We start from the raw sequence: 20479 nt of genomic DNA on the forward strand, positions 1-20479 counted from the left end.
TAAAAAGATGTAGGATGAAGCAAGATTTTTTTATTTCTCAGTTTGGTCAATGTGAGTATAAATGAGATCTCCATGGGTTTTTTTCTGCAGATGCAAGCACATATGCAGACTGATAATATTATATGTGTATTATGTGTATGCATACATTCTATAATAGCTAATGAAGAACAACAGTTTGATTGGAAGAGCACTGTGTACTTTCCTGAGGCAGTGTGGAAATGTACAGTTGAATCATTTAAAAAGTACTGTCAAAAATATATTTCTTTTTCCCCCAAGACATATAATGATCATTTACACAGTGATAAGTCTATCACTGTAGAAACTGATGCTAAAATAATGATGAGAACATCATGAGAAGACCACACATTGATTGGCACCTAAATACAAGTGTTTGACACAGCCAGCATGGGAGTCGTGGGTTTCTCAGTGCCTTCTTAAACAATTCCTATAATTTTTGACATGTAGATATTTCAGTAAGAAAGTAGAGCAATGTATAGGTATGATAAAAAATAATCCATTGAAATGGGCTCAACTGGATGTGTTTGCAGAATAATACACACAGCGGGCATCCATAGGAAGCCACAGGATGGAGAGGGATCACAGCAAAGTGTTGAGACAGCAGAGTGAGTTCAGTTTAGGGCATGGGTTACTGAAATCAGATTTGGAGACATGGAGTTTATTCCAGCTTGCCTGTTGATCTGGTGTATAAATTATTTATGAATTAGCTCTCTTAGTCCATTCACATCTACGCAGATCATAAACACATATGGGCAGTGGATGGTTCTCCAGTTGCACTTGGGTGAAGAGCCAGAACCTCTTAGTCGTGGCCTCAAGACAGTACTGCAAAAATAAACAACACCAAAACGCAAAGACCAAATAAGTTATTCAAAGTGGATGGTGAGAGAAAAGAAAGGAAGCAACAGAGAGAAAGTGGAGGAAAAAAATCTTCCCTGAATCTTAAAAAGACACGTTTTTCAGAAATATGTTTCCACCCACAGTTTTGGCATCACCTGTGGCTGCAAAAACATGAGTTAATCTGTAAGTCACCTATTTGCAATTCCCTAAAAATAAATGCAGGGAATTCCCTTAAAGTGAAGGCAGGGACACTCTTAAACTATCCACAGTGACCAGAGGCCCTCTTCAGAGTGAAGCATTTGTTAGTAACATGAGCATATAGAAACAATAAGGGAAATAGTGCTCATGTTTAGCTTGTTTGATAAACAATTATCTTCCACATAGAAAACTTGGCTGGTCCAAGTTTCCTGGGGCTCACCAGCAAGCAAGATGCTTCCATCCATCTTTCCCCTAAGCAGCACCCAGGCTTTTTCCTTGCCAGCCTGGGCTCTCTGCCCCAGAGCCGCCTCATTGCAGTGGGCCACTCCATTCTACAATAATTCTTTTTCACTGACAAATCACTTGCAGAACTTCATCCCCTTTTGACTCATCAGTATTTATAGATTAGCACACAGCAGCATCCATTCCATCGCATTTGGTACTTTGCTTTTTAACAATCAAACTAGTCCAGCATGGCTGAATTTTATAGTTTGGCTGCTGTTAGACTCTACCCTGATGGGAGCCTAAACCCACTGATCTCTTTGGACTTGAGCTGCTTGGCTGCAGAAGGAGATGAGCAGGGAACAAAGTAGCCCAAATGCAAGATGCTCAGATGTATGCAGAGTATGCAAGATGACAAATTGCTAGGTTTGGTTAAATTGGGACTGTTAATTATAGCAGTTTAAATTGGGTTCTGACTCAGATTTTGAATTTGTAGTGGCAAGATGACAGCCTGGAGAAGGTGGTTGCAAATGGCTGACTCAGAGGATGATGATCAGCACGACAGTGCCTGCTGCCTATGCTAGTACTATGTGTTTATAGGAGAGATGTTATAAGGTGACAGTCACCAGTTCAGCTCCACCCCTTGATCTGTTCACCAGACATTATGGAGACTGGAACGACCAAGAGACCAAATGGAGGAAGGAGCATATTAATTGGGTGAGTACAAAATGGCAATCCGCCATCTCTTTGGTGCTCTCTTCTCTTCTTCCACATGCAATGCTGGTTTTCCAGATTCTTCTGTAGGCGTCCAGGTGCCTCTGACTTGAGTTGATGAAATGGCTTCTAAGGGAAGAATGACTGGGAGCTTGGTGTCTCCCTTCAGGGGCTGCCAAGAGGATGGACACTTGGGAGAAAAGCTCTCTGATAAAAGCATTGGAAAACCTGCTTTAATTTCTGACCAAATTATGCAAAAATTGAACACTGGTCCTGGAAATACCAGATGCTGACAACTCCAGTGTCTTTCCTCTCCCCAAAGTGCTTTTCTTCTACCAGTTGTCCTTGAAGTACTTTCAGTCATGCTTTTATGCAAAATGCAAATGTCCAAGATTCCTTTCCCTGTGTACTAATATGGATTAGCTCAAGTATTCAATTGGTTGTTGAAATTAATTTGCAAATGTTGTAGGTGACTAAGTTTTGTAACTGTAATTTGTGAGTTACAAACAGGGGTCAAAAATCTAATTCCACAAGAATAATGTAGCTAACCCATGCTTTGATCTTAAAAATCCTTACACCAGTGCTTGGCTGAGGGCACTGTCAGCCAGCCTCCGAGCTGGGAGTGGGGAGAATTTGTTACGAACTACTTGTGACTGACCCAGAAGCCAGGAAGTACATGCACTAACATCACTTATCAGTTTCTTGTAGAAATTATATATAGAACCTGAAATTATTTTCTTCGGATCTCTAACTCTGCTCTAATTGCTAGAATTGAGAGACTAATATATTCAATAAATTACTTTTTTCACCCACCGAATAGCTGAGAACAGACTGTGATTCCCCGGTCTATTTGCTATTCAAATGAATTCAACAGATACCTTTTCTAATCTTTAACACTGTGGACTGAGAGCGAATATCCACGGCATGTACTTGCTGGTGCTCTGATAAATCATACGCATCACTGCTGTTTCCTGACAGGAACACCGTGCAGATACCTCGGCTGAATCCTTGTTTATGCAAGCATACAGCTGGGTTTTCAGAAGTACTTCCATATGTGGCTTTAAAAACTGTTTCCTCTTGCCTTTTTTTGTCATTGTTATTTTGTTTACCGAAGGTCTGTTTTCCAAACTATCACTGAAAACAAAAGGAATTTAAAATGGGGCCAAAGCAAGCTTATTTACTCTTTTTCCCCCCCATCGAATATCTATTAACACGCAGTGATTGAGGCCCTGATGCAGAAAGGTGATTTATGATAGGCATAACTTTAAAAGTGCTGTTATGCTCACATTTAATTCCGTGTGACTGTGCAAGCAAAAAATGAAGCATAAGCATTGTCTTGGGAAGATCAGGACCTAAGCAAAGATTATCTGAAAACTTTCTGAATCATTCAGCTACAGTAATCACTGTTTGAATACTTCTCCTGAAAGAACTAAGTCACCCATCACAGCTTAACTGTCCTTTAGACAAGCCAAAAAATTGAATGTTGACACTATTTCCCTGTGCAAACAAAACAACAAAGATAACAGTGAGCATCCACAAATATATGCACTCTGTAAGGGGACATGCCCAAGAGACAGAGACCCTGGACAAAGGAACAGTCATTTGTGAATTTCCCAGAAGTTGCCAGTGGGATTTTTTACAATGTAACTTATTTCACCAACCAATGGTGGTTTTTTTTGCTTGTTTTTTTTCCATTTTTTTTTTCCTTTAGAATAGATTTTTCAGAATAGATTTTTTTTTTTTTTTTTGGAAGTAAGCAAGAACATTTCTCAAGGGCTTCCAGGAGGATTTCACAGAGTTTGGACTGCATGTAGCTGAGAGAAGGAGGATGGGCAGAGACCTATCTGTCTGAGATCATGTCACCCTATGTATTAATCCACAGCAGAATTCCTGCAGGTAACATCAGGAGGCCTGACTGCTGGCAAAAACAAAACACTGATCTTCAAGTGTTAACTGAACTGAAATTATAATTTCCACAGCAACAACACACAGCTTGCTGGGAACTATTCTTTTGTTGAGTGTACTCTTCCTGGTGATTTTTTTGCCACTGCTTTCCAGTCTGGGAGCCCATTCCTACAACCACACAAAGATGCCCTGCTTTGAGGTTTACGTGCCTGCTCTGTAGAGTAGCCATACAGATCCATCACACAAACTTAATCCAATTCTCAGTCCCTGCTGTGAAATAGATGTTCTGAAGTTAGGGACAAACCCTCTAGCAAAGGCATAAAATCAGAGTGGAGTCTTTCCCCAGACACAAACTTGTGCTTAGCCATATGAGAAATGTTCTAACCTACATTTGTGCCTGAAACAACTCAGTTGGAGGAGGGAACAAGGCATAGGTACAGAGATGTACAGTTTTTTATGTCCTCCAGGGTAGAGATGTAGTGACAGATTGCCCAGTCAGAGAGAAGGCTGGGAGAGATGGAAAGATAAGGCAGGGTATTAGCTGCTTCTGATCAGCCTGCCATCTGGGTGAGCAGCTCTGTTACTGTCCATGGCCATTTGTTTATTTTTCTCCTACACATGCTATCCAGCCATGGTATACCCCATCAGCATATTGGAGTATATCATCTTTGCCTTTCTCCCCACCCCTCTGTGGGTGTGTGTTTGCACCACACCCCACCCCTCATTTGTGTCTGTGTTTGCACCACAGAAGACACTCACAGGGTATTTAAACCAGAGATAGCCAGGCTCTTCCTCTGGGAAGCTACAACCAACATTGCCAAACTCCAAACTGAAGTGCTTCCACCACAGTCAGTAGTTTGAAGCAACCTGGGAATGGTTCCCAGTGCCAGAGTTACTCCTGCCCAAACTCTTGCTGTGGTGGAGAGGGTCCACATGTTGGGAGGCCCTTAGAGAAATCAGTTTCTGCCTCCATACTGTGGTGAAGCAGTGCAGTGGATGGAGGAGGCTGGGTGGTTCCAGAAGCTGAATGCTGCTCTGGAGAATAAAAAAGGGCAGGGGCAAAAAAAATAAAATAACAAAAAAACCCCAACATACAGGTGGGCAAGAGGCAAATGGGGAGTGAGTGGCAAGAAGGGCTGGCAGGTGCTAGGGGTGGTGTGAGTGTGCTGGAGGGCACATTCTCAGCATTTTGTGCTTGTTGCACCTTCTTGGGGCTGATGGCCTGCAGCAAAGCAGCCGTAAAAGCCGGCATTGTTTCAAAGCACTTACTCGGTCATGCTTGAAGGGTTTGTACATGTTTGCTAGAGGTTGGAAGAAAAAAAGGTGACTGAAAAACATAAGGCATGCCCTCGGGGTAGATGTACTCTGTGAGACAGTGTAATCTTGTCCTGCTGCTTACCAGCTTTGCACCTGGTTAACTCTAGGTCAGAATGAAACTATATAGTCAGAAGTGATTATTTGTGACCTCAGACAAGAACACGACCTTTCTATCTTTAGACTCCATTCAAATGGCAATACCCTGATTATGGAATATTTCTCAGCTAATTAGGAATGCAGGCTCTACAGGTCACTGGGGTTCATACTATTCCCTTGGCATAAGCAGATGTCTTCAAAATAAACTTGTACTAAACACATCAACAGCTCCACACTATCTTGTGTGCACTGGGGAAAAAAAAAAAAAAAAGAAAAGAGAGACAGCATCTCACCAAGGCCTAAAGAGCCAGATGACTCCAGGAGCTGGATATTAATTTATGAACATTAAGTAAATAATTGCCTTTCACGTAGTGGGTCCTGGGCTCTACAGCACATGGCTGACAATATGTAAGCAGGACTTACTGGGGAGGTGCAAATCTGAGGCCAGGAAGATATGCTGCATAGCCTGCAATTCCTGCAGAGCTGGGCAGGATTCATGCAGGGCCAGTGTGGGCATCTGTGCTGTGCTCCCAGCCTGGAGGAGTTAGGGAGCACGGCACACAGGCACTCAGGTAACCATCACCACAAAAGCCTGTGCAAACTTGGTGCAGCAACATCTTCATTTCTGTTTCTACCTCTCTCTATTTTTGTCTTTTTCTTCACTCTGTTTCCCCTCCCAGACCTACTACTGCCTTTCTGATTGCCTCCCAGCTGCTAGCCAAATTCTCCATTCCCCTTTATATCTCCTTCATCTTTCCTTGCCTACCTTAAGCAAACCTTCACATCTTCTCTAAACTTTATTCTCTACTGCTCTGCTCTTTGCCTGATCTATTTTCCCATTTCTCCTTCAGATGGATGCCATATTCCAGTTGCAGTTTGTCCACGATTCTCTTCTACTCATTGTTCTTGCTGTGATTTCCCCTCCTATAGCAAAGAACTGCTTTCCAAAGAAAACTGGTCATCTTTCTTGGGGAGCTTATGTCCCTCTGCCCTCCCATCAATCTTCTCTGTACCAACAGCTATGATTCAGCTGGCAAGCACCACACACGCTTCAAATACATGCTCAAGGGAGGAGAGTCCTGCTGGCATTGCAGTGCCAGCAGAGAAGCTGAGTGACAGCCTCTCTTTCTCTGAGTAGCCACTCTGGCTGTACTGTCCCAGAACAGCACTCTTAGTTTCCCAAAAAAACAGCAAGTATTTTATTTTGTTGGCCAGGCAGGAGAGCTGAATCTTTCTCATGCTCATGGCTTATAACTCTTCATGTGACAGGTCATGGTGGTCAAGGCATCTGCTTTGCTCTTTGGGAAGCAATTGAATTTCATCTGCTGTAGTACAGGGTGCTGTTCAACAAGGTAGCTGATCTCGAAGCTGCTGTCCTGGCCGTTTTCCATGAGGATGATAAACTGCCTAGCTACACCTAGCCTGCACAATGAACACTGTAAGCACACCCCTTGTATGGTTTTATCCTGCAGGACATTGAAGTGTTTGCAGCTGATAGGGATGCAGGATGGCATGAGTGATCCTTCAAGTGCTGAGCTGGGATTTTGTCCACACTGCTGCACAGCCGATTTTGCACAAAAAGAGGTGATAAATAACAGCCCTTTATGTGCGTCTGCCTCGGGATTCATGGGTGAATGAATCTCCCCTCTTGTCTGTGGCACTAGTGAGACAGATACACAGGGGATACATGAGAAGCCCCCAAAGGGTAAGAGACATACCCAAAGCCAGTGTTAGTTGTGTGTAGTGGGCATGGTACATGTGAAATGGGAAAGGAATTGCCATAATGTTGGAATTAACGTTCCTGCTTGAGCCATAAAGAAACCAGGACCGTATCTTTGTCTGCCATAACAATGCTAATGCTCCTGGTGGAGCTAGGGAAGCTGGCAGGAGACTGCAGAAAGCCATGCACTGCTGCCAGAGTTGAGCTCAAGCCAGTTTGTACAGGCTGGTCACCCCAGGATGGATACTGCCCTTTCCCTTTCGCATGCAGAAAAACTGGCTCTTCTGTCACCATTCCTCTTCTTCAACCCAGCAGATACATTTGCACACAGCTGGTCAGGAGACAGGAGGGACAGCCAGGGACTTGCTGTGGTACCTGTATTTTCATTAGTAGAAGCACCATCTCTGATTTGTGTTTTATTGCCTCGACTTCCTTTACACCATTGCTTGTGTGAATGATAATGTTTTAATACAAGCAGTATAAAGGCACTGCAGTAAATAGGGTCATTTTTAACTCTGAGCCCTTTTTCTCTCTTCACTAGGACAGTTTATGCATTGTTCAAAACAGAAAGACATAGTAGGAAAACAATTTCTCAGTGGCACCTGTGATGTATGTTAAAAATGTGTGGGCTACTGAAGGGGAAACCTGTTCTCATCTGCTGTGTAAAAGAAATTCAAAGATATCATTCTCTGAGAAATATGACCCAGGCACTGAACAGGTCTTATCCTATATCCTCAGATATTTTCACGATACAGTGCAGGGGTAGGGCTTTTTCCAGTTGTTATATCTACATATGCTATTTCTTTAAACATAAACAAATACCTTTCTGCAGAAGATGCCTGTGCCTTTCCTTCTTTACTGTCAGCAGAGATAAGATATTTTGACTGGTGGAGTCATTCAGGTGGGGAGGAACCCCAGAATGCATTCCCTTGGCTTCCTAAGTGCCCCCAAAGTTGCCTCCTCTCCAGGCTGAAAAAGTGCCCTCATGGGGCCAGTGCCCCTAACCATTTTGCTGGCACTCTGAATTTGTTCCCATTTACCAGTGCCTTTCCTATTTATCAAGGAGCTCAAGGCTGGATGCAGTAACCTATGTGGTCTCATGAGCAAAGAAGGATAATCCCTTGCCTTCAGCTCCCAAGCAGGGAGTCACTCACTGCTATCACCGACATCACATGGAAATATATTTCCATGATATATGCAAGTAGCAGGCAGATATGTAATGATGTCCCAATGATTTGTTTGTCCCAGTTGTGCCCTCCGTAGATTTCCACTTCTCAAGGACTCTACATATTTTGGGGGAAAGCATAAATGTTTTTTTTCCAATGTCATGTTGGCCTTTGGAAGTCTGACATCACCGTCTGGTCTCCTCTGACACAAAGGGAAACAGTCTATAAAATATCCCTCCTTTTCAGTAAAAATAGTCTTAAATAGATTTTGGTTTCACAGCATTAGAGTAGGTTACAATATTTAATATCATTTACCTTTCATAGTGGACCTGTGAGACAGCAAACTAGTTTCATTTTGAATTTATGAATATGCAAATGAGACATGGAGGAACGAATAGATTTATAGAGAGAAAGGCTGTCATAGAATAGGAGCCTGAGTCCATATCTGCTCAGCTATCATGCTCTGTATTCTGGCTATTTCTTCTTTCCTGCTTCTATTTTGGTGTCCTGTTGCCTTCATGGACGAGATGACTTGTATCACTGCACTCTGTTGAGATGTGCAGCAAGATGCAATCTGATCCCACACACCCAATAGAAGTGGGAGAGCACTTGAGTTAATCTATCAGCTCATCAAAACTGAGAGCCCCAAGGGATGCTGAACTTTGTCATCTCCTTTTTTTCTTATGCTGCCTTGAAATGAGCTGATTTTTCACCCCATAAAATGACAATACAAAAGAATGCAGAAAGTTAATTCTTCAAATGCTGATCCAGGAGTACTAGTGGAATAAACACAATCTTCCTTTTATCTATTCTGCTTTTATGTTTGGTTTTGGCATTGAACCTTCTCTGTCCCTCTTTGCCTTGTTTCAAAGCACAAATCATACATGGATCTCTCCAGCCCCCACTCCCCATTTCATTAAAAAAATGGAATATGAAAGGTGTGCAGAAGCCCTGGAGGGAAGTGACACAAACCCAGATGTTGTACGATCTATGTCCCAGCTGCAATGAGCCTGCATGTGGCAGCTGCTTTTGCACAGCCATCAACAACAGCAGCTGGAGGGGCTCTGCTGTTAATGGCTCATCCCCCAGGAAGGAGCTAGTGTGAGGAAAACCAGCAGGCTTTATGTACAAGATATCACATCACTACGCTTTATGGTTCGTTTTTGTTATAAAACAAGCAAGAATCTAGAGAAGAAGAAAGCAAAATTAGATATGGTCCCTTGCCCTAAAAATGCCATGAGCTATTACTCCCTGTCCCCCAGTTAAGCCCTTCCCTTTCTGATTCAGTCCATAAGAGATCAAGGTATTTGTTACTATGTGAACTATTCTAAATACCTTTCCTAAGACAGTAAAAATAGAAGTGGCCTAAAAGCAAAATGAAAATGAAAAAAGAATGGCAAGCTTTAGAGCCTGTCCAGTGAATGCATATTCCTAGTGGGGTTCTTTCTCATCCTTGGAGAAAAAGGCATATATTAGGAGAAATAAAACAAAATAGAGGTTTACATCCTCACTAAAGAAAAAGTAGTTTCCACCTTCATTGTCACTGTGTTTTGATATATGTTTGGTTGTGTTATATCCTAGGATCATCTAATTTCCATATAAAGTGTAGCTACTTTCAGTTTTACTATATAGTGTTCAGGGGAGACTTTGATTTGTGTGCCCTAGGGTAGACCTGAGAAATGCATAATTTTCTTTAAGTCCCTTCTGTCATGCACCATCAGCAAATTCCTGTACAGATTACAACATGGATGTTTAGTCAGAGGTCTGCACTTCCACGGAGGAGAGTGGGAGGGATAATAATAAATGTGTGGACCAAAGTGAAAAAAAAAGGTAAAAGTAAAGAGAGGAAGAGAGAGAGAAATTCCATTAAGAAAGGTTACTGAATCAAGAAGAATTTATCAAAAGTAGACTGGTGAGAGTGGCTCTTGAATTTTTATGAATTTGTGGGGCACACAAGTCAGCCTGCTTTGGACTGTAATTTCAGGTAATAGCAGAATTGGGACCACTAGGGCATAGTCTGTCACTGTTTCTAATCTCGACTGCTCTGGAACAACAGTTACGCATCAATTCAATTAATCACCCGTGATAACAAAAGTTGTTTTTTTCCCACTTTAGAAATGTTCTTTTTAAATTTTTTTTTTGTGCAGAACTTTGTCAGACACAATTTCTTTCTCCCTTGCGAAGAAAAGCTTATGAAGTTCATTTATACAGAGAGCATAAATCCTATCTCCTACTGTTTTCTCCTGTAACCTAACATAAAATATGGCTTATAGCTCAACTAATTCTGAACATTTAGTGTGAACTGATGAAAGTAGTTCATCACTCACAGGGATGCACCAGGCTTGCAGCAGCACATACAGACCAGGAAAGGTGCATGCAGCAGCATCATGGCATGACACACACAGTCCCAGATATGCCAAAGCAGCCAGGTATCCTCATGATGCTCGTTGGGGATACATAGCATTAAAAAATGAGTGCTTCCCATTTTACAGCAGCAGTGTCTCTCTTCCTTGTCACTCTTCCCCCTCCCAGATTTATCTCCCTCTCTTAATGACTCCCTTTTTTCAATTTGTCTCTCTGTCTGACAGATAATACTTTGTCTCCTTGTTCTGCTGGCTTAGTATGTGTCTTGCCTTGTTTGCTGCTCATTATTTGCGCTATTTATTTGCAGGACGTAGGTACAAGAACTTGCCCATAATCAGTTCAATAATTCCACTTCAAAACAAGCCATTCTGCTGCCACATATAATCCTGACAACTCATTATCCACCAGCCTGGGAAGGTCTGGCTATTGCACATTAGCTGTGCTGTGACCTCAGCCTCTTTCCCTTGCCTCCTACACTTTAATTCACTGTGAAATTCCCCTTGCCAAATTCTACCTTCAGTTGCATCACTGCAATGGGAAGGAAAGGAGCACAGCAATGCGGCAGGGATCCTGACCTCTTCCTAACTCCCCAAATACCATTTTCCTGGTGAGAACACTTGAAACTGTATTTCCAACTTGTGACATATAAATTATTAGAGCCAATATTTACAATATCTCCCATCTGAAGCCTAGAAGATAACATTTGCCAGCCTGCAAGCAGGCAGGTGTGATCACCCCATGTAATGGAAGGGTAAACTGAGGCATAGGATGAGGACATGAACTTACCAAAGGAAGTCAGCCCTGCACCTTAGATCATTATGTTCAGCTCCACTATCAGGTGGATGAATGAGACAAACCTCTGTTGACACACAAATGCACCCCACTGCTGCAGCCCTGGCGCCAGCCAGTGATGCCAGCAGAGTGGGCAGTGCAATGTTTTACACTGTCCAGGGGCTGCCCTGGAGAACTGACCAGGAGCAGAGCAGAGTAATGGCCCCAGGGACCCCCAGGCACTCCACAGGATGAGGAAGTTTTCTTGCTGCTGCATGCAGGAGGATCTCATCTTGATAGATGAGACAGGGGATGGTCTCCATGGCAAACAGGAGTGCCTTGCTATGTTCCAAGAGACAGGAAAGTCGGACATTTAGTAAGGCAGACAAGGACCTAACCACATCCTCCATAAAGAGACAGGAGCATTCACGTACAGTTACTGTATCAGTGTGAAAGGAAAAGGTTGAATATGTAGTCTACTAGGCAGCAAATAGGTCTGTCTTGTATCTCCCTCTCTCCTTCAGCCAGGAAAGAACACGTCTATTTCTAGTCATGGAGACCCTATATATAACTAACCAGAATGTTTCTTCTTGTGAAGTGGAGGACAAGGAAAATTTCACAGCCTGATTTCTCTCAGATGGTTTGTGTAAGAGTCAAGCATGCGTTTGAAGCTGAGCATTCATGTATAGCTCAGAAGATGAATCAGGGTTTTGGGTCTGGTTCCTTTGCAGAGACAGCAGCCCCAGTGATGACCAATGTGGTGGCTCTTGCATCAGCTCCTCATAGTGAAAAACGTCTCTGACTCAGTGTTTGTGCCAGGCCATACAGCACCACCTGGCTCAGCCTTTCAGGTACTGTCACAGCACAAACAATGGAAAGAGGCTCTGATTTTTGGACACTCAGTGGAGCTGTCAGTTCAGCTACCACTACCCTGAGATGGCTGGGAAGGTCTCAAGCAGGTGTTGTGCACTCCAGTGCCAAAAGACATTCAGGGCACAGCAAACTGCTCCTTTTTGTATCCCTGATCTGTGTGTCCCCTCCACATCAGGCATTCACCATCCTGCCCAGTATAAAGGACATGCTGTTTATTCAGCGCCATTCCTCACCATCTCCAAAAGCGCAGTCCATGCAAGCAGAGGCAGCACTTAGACCACATTTCCAGTCCATCACTGATAGCAGCGCCCGGGATGACAGAAAACTTCAACACTTCTGACATGTCAGTTCTGTGCAATCCTGGGCAAGGTAAGGCAAGCTCCAGGGTGCTCCAGCCTGTCCTTCAGTACAGACAGGGAGCAACTTACAGCTGGAAAGGTGGGAAACAGCTGCCATGCCAGTGAAAGTCTAACCTCTGTTAGGACACAAGTCCCATCATGAGCTGTACACATGTAATTAGCATGACCTTTCCTAGAAGGCCCCTGCAGTGATTAGTCCATTTAAGCAGACGCTGCAGTTTTCCACCTCTAGGGCAGTCACTATGTCAACTTTCACTATTTTGCATGTACCTCCTGGTGGCTTCAAGAGCCTTTGCAGCTCTGGCAGCCCATACCATGTGGGGCTCAACTAGTACGCTACAGAAGCTGCAAATGCCTGCTCCAGAGAGTGTCCCAGGCAGATAGGTCTCAGGAGAAAAGAAAAGAGGTAATATTTGCTCTGCAGTCCTTTTTTTTACAGGCTAGAATGAAGTAGATTGATGCACTGGCGATTGGAGCCATTGAGGCACCCATGCCAAGACACGTGGCTATGTGTTTGCTGGGGAGAGTACCGCCTGTTTGGACATAAGGTTGTTTGCTTTGGGAGAGTGACTGCAGATGGCTTTAGGACACCTGTTCACACCTCTTTTATACCTTTGAGTTCTTGTTGGGTGCTTTTGGCTGGTTGTGGTGTGAATGCTTAAGTCAGAGAAGACCTGCTCCTTCTGAAGAAATGTTCTCAGCTCTTTTGCAGTGATTCAGTTCCCAGCTGATGCCCCTAGGATGGGAGGGTCTGAGGGCACAATAAAACTAATAGCTTGAACAACTGGGCAAGGGTGTGTGTGCTCTCAGAATGCTCTCAGAGGACAGTACTATCTCTCCATGCTTCTTTGCTTCTTGTCTATCTTAATCTTTTTGCACCATAGGTCTTTTTTTCTCTAATCGCCTTTCTAAGCTGTGCCAACTGACTGCAATTTTCTCCATATCTTCCCTCAAATTCATAAACCATGTGTTCCTGGGTCTCTCTTCGGGTTGCTCTTGCATGACCCTTACAGAAAATTTATGCAACAAGAAAGGGCTTTACACAGTAAAAGTGTTGCTCACCGCAAAGGGCAGAGAGTCAGAAGGCCTTGGGTGGTCAGCTTCACATAAAAGCCAAAGAGGGATATTAAGCAAAGGAAAGAGCAGCAGCGACAGCTGCCTGCAACGACTGTAGCAGGGCTAACCACAGAGTGGGGGCTGTGGCTGTGACCGAGCATCAGGCAGGCTGAGAGCATTTCACTGCGAGCTGCCACTGCCGCTCCCTGGCCCAGCCTCTCCTCTCCCCCAGGAGCACTGCTTTGTCCCACCCTCCACTTATTCTGTGGGGTGAGCCGGGCTGTGTCCCCTCCCCAGAGGGACAGGGTTCATCACACCATCGAGACACATCCCTGACTCTGTGGTTCAGGACCTGCTGGCACTGTGCATCCCCAAGGCTGATGAGACCTATCTTTCACAACCAGAAGCTTTTTTGACATTTTTGCTCTTGTCAATTCAATTAAATATATTTTTATGGAAGGGTCAGAATAGTGCTGATGAACACCCTTTCCCACCCCTTTGCCTATTCAGTTTGCTGTGTCTCTTGGTGATATGCCTCTATCCTACCTCTGTGAAAGTGGTTTCACTAACCTTAATGCCTGATTGAATCTCTTGTCTCTTAAAATCACTTACTGTCTCTGCCTTCCCCATGCCCCATCCCTGCCCAAGGGCTGGGCTTCACAGAGTCCTGGTGTTTAAGATATTTAAGAGAAAGCTATAGAAAGGAATGGAAGAAATAAAAGTACAGTGATGACCCAACACTCTGGGATAGTAATTAATAATCTAGGATCTACTGCAATGACCTGGATGAATTAGGGAGGCTGTCAGGAAGGAATGAAATATGACAAGTATAGGCTCAGAACAGTTAAGGGAATTTCAGATACAAATACAAAACAGGGTATCCATGAGTGGACAAGACCAGTGCAGGGAAAGAACCTGGGGTAATCAGTCATGAAGAAATAAGGATGAGTAGTTAATGAAAAACCATAATTAAGAAAAGGTAAATAGAGACTTGGGATGTATGAGAAGGAAAATAATATGAAAAATATTACCCAGAGTGTTTTGTCAGAGCAGCTACCATCAGCTGAGATGCAGCTACTAACAGTGCTGGGTTTGTGCCTCTGGAAGGTGAGGACAGGAATCTATCTCCAGGCTGAGGAACTATACTCAAGGTCTCCCTTCCCTCCCTGGGCCAGCAAAGCCTATGTTAAATAACTCACACACACAGTGTAAGGTCAGTCAATTTTCAGGCTGTTTCAGGGGCTGAAAAAGCAAGGAGAGCTTAAACCTTCCTTTCTGGATCAGATGGCAGTTTTCACATCTTTATATTTGATGTTCATTTTTAAAATCTCCTGTTAGTACACAGTGGGGTGAGTCCTAAAGCTATAACAAACACGTGTGGATGAAGAGTTTCTCTCCTGTTCACAGCATGCTCTTGTACACACTGTTGAAATTATGCACAATGGTGGGCAATGGAAAAGGAGATGTGACATTGCTGAAATGCAGGTGAGGGCCTGCTGAGCTTCAGCCAGGCAGCATCTGATGTCTGACTAAAATCACATGGTGACTTCTCCAGTTTTCCTGAAATTGCTGCTTCCAACAGCTCACATGCTGTATGGCCAGCAGCATGAGGAGAGACAGGAGGACAGCTGGCAGTCGGCAAGCTCTGAAGATAGCTGATAGCTGGAGGAATGACAAGACTCGAAGTGGGATGTTCAGAGCTCATATTGGACTCTTTGCAAGTGCTTGCCTGCCTTATCTCTTTTGGAAATTTTGTCCACCCACAGGAAGAGTTACCCACCTGGGCTACCCAAGTCAGCATTCTGGGCTAGTGGGAGACTGACCCATAGCAGGCAGAGAAATGTGACTCTAAGAGAAGATAGCTGCTAAACCCCCAGAATAATGGGGTTATCATGAAATACAAATCACTTGAGCTAAAATAAAAGCAGAATGTGTTATAGAGAATGGGTAACTGGCAAGACAGGCACTGGCTGGGTCCTAAACATGAATACACAAGGTAGTCTCAGAATGAGACAGAAATGGAAATGCCAGTGGAAATGCCAGCAAACACAAAGAATGGAGCAGGAGTCTGCTGTGGTTCTTAACAATGTCAATGGAAAACTATTGCTGCCATCAGAGGGGATGAGTACATTTCCCACATGTAACCACAGTGAGCAATGCTTCCTTACTCTTTTCCATCATGGTGGAAAGATGAACCCTCTCAGCCCTGTTCCCTGGGGACCCTACCCTGGTCTGACTGTGTCTTGACCACCAATACATCACTTTGCACTGGAGCCTGGAGTGCACTGGGGCACGGTGATAAAGAGGAATGGCAAGGGTGCCTCAAACCATCTTGCAGGGAGGCCTGTGGGGCTGATTTTACTTGGTCTCTTCCTTTCCCCTGTGTTTGCCAAGACTGACTCCTCTGAGGAGACTGATGGGTTGTTTGTTGGGATAGGAAATGAAATGAGGAGAAAAATATTCAGTGCTCAGGAGAAGGGGAAAATTATGAGGAAGACAAGGTGACTATCTACCTGCCCAACTTCCTTAATCCTATAGAGGCAAGAAGCTACTTTAAAAGTCAGTATTCCCTCTGTTTCCTCATCTACCTGTCTTTGAAGTGAGCTCTTGCCTGAGTTCTTTAAATTCTACAAGGAAAGGGGAAGGAATAGGGGTTGTCTTACCTCAGGAAAAACATCCATGCTGATAACAGTCTGACTTCCCTTTGATGTAGTGAAACTTGAATATCTAAGTACCACCACAGTAAAACTGGACATGTTGGGCTCTGTGTCCATTTTAATGCCTTGGTTTGCCTGAAGCTGTGGAGGGACTTCTATGACAAAAGTTTGCTGCTAATAGAGAGGAGATTGGCCCTGTCCTTCCTGTCACAGCTGGGCTACAGCAGCTGACATTGCCATCACAGTAGTGGCTTTTTGCTCTTTGGATACAGTGAGTCCCTACGCCCTCTGACACACAGGTGGGAAAACTCAAGTAAGTGTTTGCACATCTGGAAAGCAAATGTGATTCATTATTAATACAGGCCTGTTAAAAGTGTGTTGCACTTTAGAGACATTAACTGATTGACAGGTCCCTGACCTAAGGATATTTCTTCCTATGTTTCAGCATCACAGGACAGGTAAGCATGGCAAAAAAAGGAGGGTTAGATGGAAGAGGTTGAAGTGCTGCAAAATTAATATTACATGCTAGCAAGGTTCATTACACATAAATCTTACACACGCTGAAACATTGCTGACACCAAGAAGTCTGTAAGGTTCAGAAAAGAATTTGGTATTTTACTGTTATGAGGAAGTTTGACTGGTTTCTAGGGAGCCTGCCTAACCCCAAAACCTTATTGAAACCACTGGAAAAAGCAGCAGTTTTCCATGAGGAGGTGTTGAGTCAGTACTCCTTTACTCAGCAGTACCTGACCAAAATTATGGGCTCATGTGAAGATCAGGACACATAGCAAGGGGATTTTAATGCAAATATTTGAGAGCCTGTGAGTCAGAGGTAAAAAGATGGCAAGAAATCCTTTAAGAAGCTAGAGTTTAGAAACAGCAAATGGAGCAAACTGCTGCATGGTCTGGGGCAAAGGCTACAAGACAGGCAACCTCTTTGGGCAGTATTCTGGCTGAAAAAAAGAGTTTCAAATTTTGCTAAGGAAAACGCTTCCTGTGTTCTTGGTGCCTAAATAAAAAAGGTTGCTTCAAAGAAATATCTGATCACATACTGATAAAAGGCACAGTAAAGCAGATCATCTGCAGCAAATACAAGTGCAGAAGCTGCAGGAATTAACCAGGGAGATATCCAGCTAGCAAGGTAATAAAGTCTGTCTGAAGTTATCGCCACATTGCAGCCCCACCTAGGGCTCTTAATCATGCTCTAGCTCCAAATTCCCTACTATTCATATACAAAATCCTTTGAAATCTGACTTGAGCTCTTAGGCTTTCCGTGGCTAAGGATATGGCTTAAAGGTTGGGATGCCTCAAAAAGCTGGATTTGAAGTGGGGAAACATCTCCTGTCCATATTGCAGACTTTTTGTAATGACCAGTGGGGTAACACTGGCTGTGATCCTTTCAGTTCTTTTACACTCCTACCTTGGAATGCATGAACCAGCCTCTGAAGGGGCTTCTCTTCATACTGAGGCCCGTGGGTGCTCAGCTTCAGTGTACAATTAACCTTTGCTAATTTGCAGACCTCTCAGTCAAGCAAGGCAAATCCCACTGGACCTTGGCTGGCAGTGGCCAGGAAAGCTTAGTGAATCTGCTGAAGAGGATGTCATGCACAGGGGTGCTCTCTTTCACCCCATTCTGCACATTTTCTGCTCTCTATTTAATCTTCTGAGACATATATGGGAATATTTTTTTATCATAAGCACAAACCACTCTTATTCCAAAACCAAATTTACCTTTTATTTATAGGATCTGAATAGAATTGCGCTGGATAATTGTGGTCCTGATTGCCCTCACAGGCAGCACAAATGTGTCTTCCTTGCTTGGGTTTTTTTCATCAAGAGGTCTGACACTGTGTTACGAAAATACACTTTTCTGTATTTTGGAAAACCTTTCTCCCAACAAACATTCAAGTACATTGTTTGATCAAGCAATAATAACACTTTAATCTACCTTGTGTATTCCCTTCAACATAAGAGGTCAGAGAATAATAGTTCTCTCTGGTTTTAAAATGAATCCTTTAACAAATGCTTTTAGATGCAAAGTTTTGGTGAAAGGATTTTTCTTGCTTGGAGAATGTAACATTTTGCTGGAAGAAAAATCATGTCCATGGAGTCCAAGATGACAGATAATGGGACTTATTCTTTTGGTGTCACAGATAAGTATCCCACACAAATGTACTGCTCCTCTGTTCTTTGGCAAAATCACTCTCAAATCACGTTCTGGTGCAGTTACTTCAAACTTCTCCACTGATATCAATCACCTCTGGATTAGGCCTCCAGAGGATGAAGGAAGAAGTATCTGAATTTGACTATTTATTTGCATCCTTACCCCCCATTGACTCCGTGTGACGAAAAGGAGACTTGGCACATGGTGCCAGAAACTCAGTACCTTATACAGAGGGAGTGAAACAAGCTGGGAGGTGGGTAAGAGAGGTGTAGAGCAGCTGAAGCACTGTGGAATTCACCAAATTCCGTCTCACTCACAGCTCAACGACACCAAGTGAGTGTGGGAGGAAACCTTGGTCAAACTGGTACAGGATTTCCTATTCCTCACCTACGTGTTCAACTCCCATACATAACTACCACAAAATATTACTGATCTCAAGCACTGATCTGGGAGCACCTCAAATACCTGAATGTTTCTATCAAAAGCAAACAACCTTGAGCTTTGCTTCTTTTTCTTACCAAAAATTAAGTTAGTGCTGGGATTCATTTCTCCCAGATTTGCCACTGAAAAGACAAGTGCCAGTTCTACCTAGCTCTCCTTGATACCTTCTTTTGCTACCAGGCAGAAACGGATACTTCCACAGGCCAGTCCATCCCACACCCACCTCTTCCATACCTCCTACAGGAATGTAAAGTACTAGTTAAGCTTTAGGTGGGCAACAGTGGGTAGTATGAATGTATCCTACAAGTAACATAAATGTCTCCTACAAGGACATGGGTATTACACCATGCTTGATCAGGACTTTGTTTACTGTACACTGTTAGCACCAAAACTGCATAGCAAAATTCTTCTCTGTCTTGGCTGTTCCTTTGAAAAAGATTAGATGCCTGGCTGCTTTCAAATTCATTTAAAAGTCTAGAATGCAGCCAGATAGCACAACAGTCAATCATGACTGTTTTTATCAGGACCTCATCTGTTTCAGGATGTCAGTGGAAGTTCTGCTTAACCAACCAGGGTAGAAGTTGCCCTAGGCATTTCCCCCTCCCTCTGGCTATTATGTTTCTTTGCCAGAAGTTCCTGTATTTCATCTATAGTTTTAGGAACAACTTTTGTTGGAAGTTAGAAAAGTGAAAGCAAAAACTGGAAAGTTAAATTCAAGAATAAGTTAATAAGGATAATTAGGCAATAATGTAGAAAGGCCATCATTTATCTGAATGAAAAGCTCTGGATATGTATGGCCACATTAGGAAAGGCAACAGTCGAAATAATATAATAAGGAATTCTGTAAAGCTAAGGGGTCAAAGGGGAGAGACAAGATGATCTTTTTCTACCTGCATTTTTAAGCATGTCTAATGACACAGGATTTTTGAAGGAGATGGGGGAAAAAGTATCTTTCAAGTTTGCCCATTTGTCAGACAGTAATTCAGCTGAGTTGAGCAACCTGCAAAATGGAGCTGACAGATGCCACTGACTTCGGTGATAAGGTTTTATTCTCCTTTATTTTTAATGAATACAAGAAGGATCCAAAATTTTTCCCACAGAAGACCACATCTGGAGATTTTCCAGAAAACTCAGGGTCACTGATTTGTGTAAGATTGAGCAAAATAGAGCTACCTAAATTTTTAATGAGGAAGTAAGACCTGCACAGAACACAGCTCCAACATGCCAGGCTAAGCTGCTGCCAAGGCTGGTCATGTTGCGGAGCTGCAGCATTGGGTTAAACCTCTGTGAGTCTTCAGGACTCGGCAGTACAGGCACAGCAGGACCATGAAACATCAGCCTTGGCTGATCCAAAAGCTATTTTCACCCAAACAGTTGTTCTTTAAAGTGAAACCCAAGTCTGCAAAATTATTTTTCTCTTCTTATCTTTTAATAGAGATGAGCAACATCGTTTTTTTTTTTTCCCCCCATTCAAATGAACAGCCATAATTCTAGATTCTATGCAGCATTTTAGGTAAATTTCCATCCCTTCCTTTTTATGGAATACATACTCCTGGAAGGACCAACTGGAGATAATATAAATAAGTATCACAAATAATTTT

At 43.2% G+C, this 20479-nt stretch overlaps 1 long non-coding RNA gene across 1 annotated transcript in view; it reads left to right on the forward strand.

The window, feature by feature from the left end:
* Positions 1-1536: 1536 nt before the first annotated feature.
* LOC116442239 overlaps positions 1537-20479 on the forward strand; it is a 78192-nt gene continuing 59249 nt past the window's right edge. The window contains exon 1 of the long non-coding RNA XR_004239450.1: positions 1537-1992. This is a non-coding gene — a long non-coding RNA (uncharacterized LOC116442239). The remainder of the gene's footprint in view (positions 1993-20479) is intronic.

This window comes from Corvus moneduloides, chromosome 3 (assembly GCF_009650955.1).
Source record: "Corvus moneduloides isolate bCorMon1 chromosome 3, bCorMon1.pri, whole genome shotgun sequence".
NCBI lineage: Eukaryota > Metazoa > Chordata > Aves > Passeriformes > Corvidae > Corvus > Corvus moneduloides.